This window comes from Pan paniscus, chromosome 3 (genome assembly GCF_029289425.2).
Source record: "Pan paniscus chromosome 3, NHGRI_mPanPan1-v2.0_pri, whole genome shotgun sequence".
Lineage (NCBI taxonomy): Eukaryota > Metazoa > Chordata > Mammalia > Primates > Hominidae > Pan > Pan paniscus.
Window position 1 is genome coordinate 145,291,919 of NC_073252.2, and position 9,122 is coordinate 145,301,040.

General features: G+C 39.7%; 1 pseudogene; it reads right to left on the reverse strand.

The window, feature by feature from the left end:
* Positions 1 to 6,084: 6,084 nt before the first annotated feature.
* On the reverse strand, positions 6,085 to 6,596 carry LOC106634726 (large ribosomal subunit protein eL31-like; annotated as a pseudogene).
* Between the last annotated feature and the right edge of the window lie 2,526 nt (positions 6,597 to 9,122).

Below are 9,122 nucleotides of genomic sequence, written 5' to 3' on the forward strand. Positions count from 1 at the left end.
GGTTAGCAGGAGTTCAAGGTCAGGATCTCTGGACCAATTCTTGGTCTGGGCAGCTACTGTGCATTTGCATCACAGCACACTGAAGGCCAACGTAGATACAGCTGCCGAGGGAAGTTCTGCTAAGTATGATTAGAACCACAGTAGAGTTGAAGGACTTGTACCCCTAAAATTCTCTAGAAGAGGGTCTCATGAAGGTGTAGATACTTCAGGGAAGTCAGATACACACTGAGTCCCCAGTCAGAGCACATGAAAGTCTTTTTCAGCTTCTCCGGCATGTAGATTCTTTTGGAATTGGACCTATTAAAGAACATCAACCACAGTGTCTGCAACCAATATGTGTTTGTATAAAACATCTGCGGCCAGATCTCCCCAAAATCATAACACCACACTTTGGATGTGGCTTCAGTAATCAAAATCTTATATTCTAGATACTTCTAATCTGCCAAGGCCATCTCCTGAAAAAAGCATAGAAAACCTCAGTTGCTTTCTGAGAGAGTTAGAGCTACATCTGAGGTAAGTATTGTTATCACCTCTATACAAATAAGTGAACCGGCCAGGACTTAAATCCATCAGACCAAAAAACCCAGCCTAAATTTTAAACTGTAATCTGTGACCTCTGAATGTGAAGAATTCTGCCTTCTCCCTCTCTACTCCCTGTTGAGAATATGAAGGAAACCATTGTACTAATATTTGTATATAATGTATGCTTAACTAAGTATCAGAATGGATGGACCTTTGACCTTAGATCTGATAGCAATTCCTAAGTTTGATTGAAACTGAGTAAATCCTTTTTTTTTCTTTTTCAAGACAGGGTCCCTGTCACCCAGGCTGGAGCACAGTGATGCAATCATAGCTCACTGTAACCTCAAATTCCTGAGCTCACAGAATCCTCCTGTCTAGGTCTCCCAAGTGTCTGGGACTACAGGTGTGTGCCACCATACCTGGCTAATTTTTTTTTTTTTTTTTTTTTTTTTGTAGAGATGGAGTCTGGTGATGTGGCCCAGGCTGATCTCAAACTCCTGGGCTCAAGCAATCCTTCTGCCTCAGGCTCCCAAAGAGCTGAGATTACAAGAACGAGCCACTGCACTTGGCCTAAATCCATATTTTTGATGCAAACTCCTATTTTTAAATGTATAGCCCCACTTTGTTACCTCAAAGTACCCTGTATAAAGTGTAGCAACATAATATGAACTAGAAGTAGTTCAAAAAGAAAAGTGGACCAGGCACAGTGGCTCATGCCAGTAATCCCAGCACACTGGGAGGCTAAGGCAGGAGGATTACTGAAGGCCAAGAATTCAAGACATGCCTGGGCAACATAGTGGGACCCCATCTCTACCAAACAAATATAAAAAAAAATTCGCTAGGCACGGTGGTGTGCACCTGTAGTCCTAGCTACTTGGAAGGCTGATACGGGATTGCTTAAGTCAGAGAGTTCAAGGTTATAGTGAGCTATGATGGAGTCACTGTACTCCAGCCTGGATGACAGAGGAAGACCTGGAAAGAAGGAAAGAAAGAAAGAAAGAAAGAAAGAAAGAAAGAAAGAAAGAAAGAAAGAAAGAAAGAAAGAAAGAAAGAAAGAAAGAAAGAAAGAAGAAAAGGGAAGGAAGGAAGGAAAAGAAAGAGGGAGAGAGAGAAAGAAAGAGGGAAAGAAGGAAGGAAGGAAAGAAAGAAAGAGAAAGAAGGAAGGAAGGAAGGAAGAGATGGAGAAAGGAAGGAAGGAAGGAAGGGGAAGTGAACACAGTGGTAGAGACACAAAAAGGTGCTAGGATAGAGGCTAACACAAAATCACATACCATGACATCCTTCTGTGCACTTTCTATTCATTATTTTACCAATTTCTATAGCATTTTAGAGTTGTTTCAATAAAACCGCAAGTGAATATAATCTACTGCCTATTATGTGGTTATGCCCTAAAAAGCTATGATGACTTTGCTATAAGTTGCTTTATATAACACCCACCATAGTGTCAGAAAAATTTAGAAGTTCAGAATTGATTTTGGAAACTAACGAATGTGTCTGTAGATTGTGGACTAGTAAGCCACCTCCAGTCTCTATTATACACTGCAATGTTCACTCCCCAAAATAATGACAGAACAGTATCAGGTATGTGGGAGTCACAAATATATATATAATATTAAACTGATTATATTTAATGTTATCAATAAGTTAGAATTGATTTGATAATAAATAGAAAATCAACGAAGATGTTCATGTGTACCTTGGAAAATTATTTTATCAATGAACCACATCGCATATATCACACAGCACAACTGGCTACTTATTCAGGAGCAGTGATTTTTCACTTTAAGAAATCCCTAAGATTCAAACATTCTTCCCTATTTTTTTTAACAAGAAAAAAATATCACAAGTTTGTGAACAGATGCAACATTTTGAAAAACCAAAAGCATGCATAGAGAGATTCTAATACTTGCCCTAAAAAGGTCATGCCAGGACCAGGATGGTAGCCCTTTGCCCATACACGGGGGCTACACAGAAGAAGCCATGCAAGCAATTCAGAAAAAATCCTCACTGCTTTTCCCCACCTCTGTGTGTCAACTAAGAGTCTTTGTATGGATAGTTTATATCAGTAATTCTCAGACTTTAATGAGCACATAAACCAAGGATCTTGTTAAAATGCAAATTCTGATTCTACAGGACCTGAGTAGGACCTGAGATTCTACATGTGTAAGAAACTCAGAGAGGAGGTTGGTGGGGCTGGTCCAAGGACCTCATTTATGAGTAGTCAAGATTTATATTTTTTAGCATTAAGTCACTGTATGAAAAGAGACTTGCTTTTACTTGTTAAAAATAAACTGGAGCAGGGCGTGGTGGCTTATGCCTGTAAACCCAGCATTTTGGGAGGCCAAGGCCAGTGGATAACCTGAGGTCAGGAGTTCAAGACCAGCCTGGCCAACAGGGTGAAACCCCATCTCTACTAAAATTACAAAAAATTAGCGGGGCATGGTGGAACATGCCTGTAATCCCAGCTACTCCAGAGGCTGAGGCAGGAGAATCGCCTGAACCCAGGAGGCAGAGGTTGCAGTGAGCTGAGATTGCGCCACTGCCCTCCAGCCTGGGCAACAAGAGCAAAACTCCATCTTTAAATAAACAAACAAACAAACAAAAACTGGAAACTGATATTTGGAGACTCACTTGGATTTGTGCTGTGCAACATAACTTCTAGCCTTGTGTGGCTATTTAAATTTAAATGATTTAAAATCAAATAAAATTTAAAATTCAGTTGCTCAGTTACGTTAGCCGCATTTTAAGAGCTCAATAGCCACACGTGGCTACCATATTAGACAGCATGGAAGAACATTTCCATTATCATAGAAAGTTCTATTGAACAGTGCTAAACTGAAGATGATTTGGTTATCAAACAAAACTTTAAAGAATATAAGGCTTATTCCACTTTGAAACAAATCAAAAAGTAAAAACTTGAACGAGCATCTATAAAATTCTAGCCATCTTTCCTCAGAAAGAAAAAAATAAAAAAGAAGGAAAGGTCAGGACAACATGATACCCATTAATAAAAGCAGCTTACATTCCTTCTTCCTAGCAAAGTGCAGCACAGCTCAACCTCAAATGGAACGTGACATTAATGGGCTAAAAGGAAAGATGGGGAACAGAGAGCCCCTGAAGCTAAACAGACCCAGCACCGTGCTCTGCACACTTCAAGCCAAAGCCATTTCATTTCCCTTTACTCTTATCAGTCAGTCTGTTGACCTGATGTAGAAATGAATACTGATGAGAAAAAAGTACAGGCAACATGGTGCACCCTTGACGTCTAATCCTATCTGGAATACTCAACTCTGACTTTTCACTACAAGCAGCAACAAACAAACAAACAAACACCAAAAAGGGATGTATTCGGGTTCTGCAAAGAAACAGAATCAATAGAATGTATATATAAAAAGAACAATATTTATTTTAAGGAATTGACTCACGTGATTGTGGGGGCTAGCAAGTCTGAGTGTGCAGGACAGGCCAGCAGGATGGTGACCCAGGGAAGAGTTGATATTGTAGTCTTAAGTCTGAAGACAATATAGAGGTAAAATTCTTTCATTTTCAGAGGACCTCAGTCTTTTTTTTTCTCCTAAGGCCTTTAACTGATTGGATGAGGCCCACTCACATTATGGAGGGTAATCTGTTTTACTCAGTCTACTGATTTGAATCTTAACCATAACTAAAAAATACTTTCACAGCAATATCTAGACTGCTGTCTCAACAAACAACTGGATGCCGTACCCTAGTTAAGTGAACACATGTAATTAACCATTGCAGAAGGATAAAGGTTCCAGGTCCCTAGTATTTGGGGCCTCCCTTCCAGCTCCCCTTTCTTGCTTCTGTCCTCAAACCTCAGTAGCAACACCAGTGGAGACTAATGGTAGTGATGGCTGTAATCACAGCAAATTTAGCCATAGTGGCTGCCTGCCACCTGTCCCATTTAGAAGTTTGTTGACAGTCACACAGTCTCCATGAGCTTTCAGAATGGGATGCCTAATGTCAACACTAACATTGCTCTGGGACAAGGGGACAGTAGAGAATATTCGTCTCTCTATTTTCCCCAAACTCCCCTCTCCCAAATCCTGCCCAAGATACTGAAAACTGGAAATGCTTCTTACTGATCATGTGACCACTTAGAAAATTTGGAAACGTAAATGAGATCTTGTTAAATACCTAAGCATCTCAAAAAAAAAAAAAGTGCTACTGGTGCAGGGAGGGTATTCATTAAAAGAGTCCTTCTAGGCTTTTAAAACCAATTAGAATTTTCTCTGGGTTTGTTATATAGAAGGAGAAGGAAATGTGTTCACCTTCTAGAAAAGTAATAATTCTTTCAGACTCTTGCCTTTATGGTTTATGAAGGAGATATTTTCTCCAGCTTTCTTGAGGTATAATTGGCAAATAAAAATATATATATTTAATGTATGCACTGTGATTTTTTGATGCACATTGCAAAATAATTGCCACAATCAAGTTAATTAACACATCTAGCATTTCATGTAGTTACCATTTTCTGTGTGTCTTTGCGATGAGAATGCTTAGGGTCTATTTTCAGAGAACCAACTTTCAGTTAACAAAACGAATAAATCCTGGGGATCTAATGTACAGCATGGTAACTATAGTTGATAATACCGTATTGTATACTTGAAATTTTCTGAAAGATAGAAGTTTATACTTACACTAGAGATTTCCTTCTGCCTTTAGTTATTCCTAATTAGACATTCAAAACTGATTAATATATAGCTTACAGTGGCGCCATCTGAGCAAGAAGAAATTAGGTTATTAATCCTTCCTCTGAAGTCTCCACAATGATATTAAATTTTCAGGTAGCAGATTTCTGGATTGATTTTCTTCTCTCACCACTTATTTCAAAGTCTAACTATACACTTTATGACTCGGGCACTAATATCTTACTAGCAATCCAACTGCGGTTTTTCCTTCACCTCAACATAGTCCTTGGAGCACTTTTTAAAAGCCTTTAGTCTGAGACATAGGCCCATTTGTAATAGTATATGCCACATTCTCTGCATCTGTTCATTTCACAAGGTAAACTTGATGATCACCAGCTATTCTTAGCTCTTGACAATATAAAAAAAAGATAATCAAAAGTGCAATTATTTAAATTCATAAAGGTATTGATTTCTTTTCACTCTTGATGCAGACTTCAAAAGATTCCATGGATCAAATGTCATCATAACCAGATATAACATGAAGCATAAGAATTATATATAATTGAAGTGATTTAATTTCCAATACTCAATAAAAATTCAGGAAATAAAACTAGTAAATTCATTCACATGGGCTGAAGAAAACAGAATGCAATATGCCCTTTCTAGTGGGCCCCTCTCTACTCTTCTGCACTCTAGATTTCTCTCCTGCCACACTCACCTACCCCATCTTGCATTCCACCTTCTCAAATTCGTCTCTCCCCTTCGATTAATCTCACCCATTCCTATTTAAAGGCATACCTCATTTTATTGTGCTTTGCATTTTTGTGCTTCACAGAGAATCCTTTTTTTTTTTTTTAACAAATTGAAGGTTTGTGGCAACCCTGTACCAAGCAAGTCCATAGGCACCATTTTTCCAACAGCACATGTTCACTTCATATTTCTGTGCCACATTTTGATAATTCTCACAGTATCTTTTAAATTTTTCTTTCTAAAGGCAATTTTATAACTTTATTGGATGTATTTGATGATCAGCAATTAGTTTTCATCCACATTGACTGTCTGTAGATTTTTGAAAGTGGTAACAGGTACATAAGTAACCAAAGGATAGAGCTTATTTGGTGAATCTTTATCCTCATTACGTTTTCTGGACAAGCACACACGGATACAATATGGGACATTCCTTATTCCTTTGGCCCAGACAGCTTTGTTGAGCCTGGTATCAATGTGCATATCTGGAGTTCCCATCTCCTTCATGGAAAATTTCTGAATCTCTTTGAGTGCCTGAGGGGCACGCTTCTTGAAGCCCACTCCATGGATGCACTTGTGAATGTTGATGGTATATTCTCAGGTCACCACCGCGTTGATGGCAGAATGGCCCTTTTTCTTCTCACCACCTTTCTTTGCGGGAGCCATTCTGCTGGGTCCCAAATTTTTCTTATTATTATATCTGTTAGGGTGATCTGTGATCAATGATCTTTGGTGTTACTCTTTTAGTTGTTTGGGGGAACCGCAAACTGTGCCCATACAAGACAGCAAATGTAATTGATAAATAATATGTGTTCTGACTGCTCCACCCACCTGCCTGCCGTTCTTTCATCTCTCTCGCTCTCCTTGGGCCTCCCTATTCCCTGAGGCACAACAACACTTAAATTAGGCCAATTAATTACCTTATAATGGCCTCTAAGTGTTTAAGTGAAAGAAGAGTCACACTTCTGTCACTTTAAATCAAAAGCAGAAATGATTGAGCTTAGTGAGAAAGACCTGTCAAAGGCTGAGATAGACGGGAAGTTTAGGCCTCCTGTACCAAACAGTTGGCCAAGTTGTAAATGCAAAGGAAAAGTTCTTGAAGGAAATTAAAAGCACTACTCCAGTGAACACATGAATGAGAAGAAAACAAAACAGCCTTATTGCTGATACGGAGAAAGTTTGAGTGGTCTAGATAGAAGATCAAACCAACCATAATAGTTCCTTAAGCCAAAGCCTAAGCCAGAGCAAGACCCTAACTCTCTTCAATTCTATGAAGGCTGAGAGAGGCAAGGAAGCTGCAGAAGAAAAGTTTGAAGCTAGCAGAGGTTGGTTCTTGAGGTTAAAGGAAAGAACTCATCTGCATAACATAAAAGTACAAGGTAAAGCAGCAAATACTAATAGAAAAGCTTGGAGTACCCAGAAGCTTCAAGTACCCAGAAGATACACTAAACAACAGATTTTCAATGTAGACAAAACAGCCTTCTATTGGAAGAAGGTGCCATCTAGGAATTTTATAGAGAGAAGAAGTCAATGCCTGGTTTCAAATCTTCAAAGGACAGGCTGACCCTTTTATAGGGGCAAATGCCTCTAGTGACCTTAAGTTGAAGCCAGGTGTTCATTTACCATTCTGTAAATCCTAGGGCCCCTAAGAATTATGCTATATCTACTCTGCCTGTGCTCTATAAACAAAACAACAAATTTACAGCATGGTTTATTGAATTCTTTTTTTTTTTTTTTTTTGAGACAGTTTCGCTCTGTCGCCCAGGCTGGAGTGCAGTGGCACAATCTCGGCTCACTGCAAGCTCCGCCTCCCAGGTTCATGCCATTCTCCTGCACCAGCCTCCTGAGTAGCTGGGACTACAGGTACATGCTGCCACACCTGGCTATTTTTTTTTTTTTTTTTTTTGTAAGTAGAGATGGGGTTTCACCATGGTAGCCAGAATGGTCTCAATCTCCTGACCTCATGATCCGCCAGCCTCGGCCTCCCAAAGTGCTGGGATTACAGGCGTGAGCCACAGCGCCCGGCCGGTTTACTGAATATTTTAATCCCACCATTGGAGACCTACTGCATAGGAAAAATAAAAGATATCTTTCAAAATATTCTTGCTTATTAACAGTGCACCTAGTCACTCAAGAGCTCTGGTGGAGATGTACGAGGAGATCTGTGTTGTTTTCACACTTGTTAACACAACACCCGTTCTTCAGCTTATGGATCAAGGAGTAATTTTGACTCTCAAGTCTTACTATTTAAGAAATACATTTTGTAAGGCTATAGCTGCCATAGATAGTGATTCCTCTAATGGATCTGGGCAAAGTAAATTGAAAACTATCTGGAAAGGATTCACCATTCTAAATGTCGTTAAGAACATTTGTGATTCATGGGAGGAGGTCAAAATAGCAACATTAGCAGGAGTTAGGAAAAAGTTGAATCTAATCCTCATTAATGACTTTGAGGGGTTTAAGATGTCAGTGGAGGAAGTAACAGCAAATGTGGTGAAAATAGCAAGAGAACTAGAATTGGAAGTGGAGCCTAAAGATGTGACTGAATTGCTACAATCTCATGATAAAACTTAAACAGATGAGGAGTTACTTCCTGTGGATGACTAAAGAAAGTGCTTTCTTAAAATGGATCTACTCCTGGGGAAGATGCTCTGAACAGTGTTGAAATGACAGCCAAGGCTTTAAAACATTACAAAAGTTGATAAAGCAGTAACAGAGTTTGAGAGGATCTATCCCAATTTTGAAGAATTTTGAAAGAAGTTATCCTCTGGGTAAAATGCTATCAAACAGCATCTCATGCCACAGAGAAATCTTTCGTGAAAGCAAGAGTCAATCAATGCAGCAAACCTCATTTTTGTCTTATATTAAGAAAATGCCGGCCGGGCGCGGTGGCTCACGCCTGTAATCCCAGCACTTTGGGAGGCCGAGGCGGGTGGATCACGAGGTCAGGAGATCGAGACCATCCTGGCTAACACGGTGAAACCCCGTCTCTACTAAAAATACAAAAAATTAGCCGGGCGTGGTAGCGGGCGCCTGTAGTCCCAGCTACTCGGGAGGCTGAGGCAGGAGAATGGCGTGAACCCGGGAGGCGGAGCTTGCAGTGAGCCGAGATCGCGCCACTGCACTCCAGCCTGGGCGACAGAGCGAGACTCCGTCTCAAAAAAAAAAAAAAAAAAAAAAAAAAAAAAAAAAAAAGAAAAT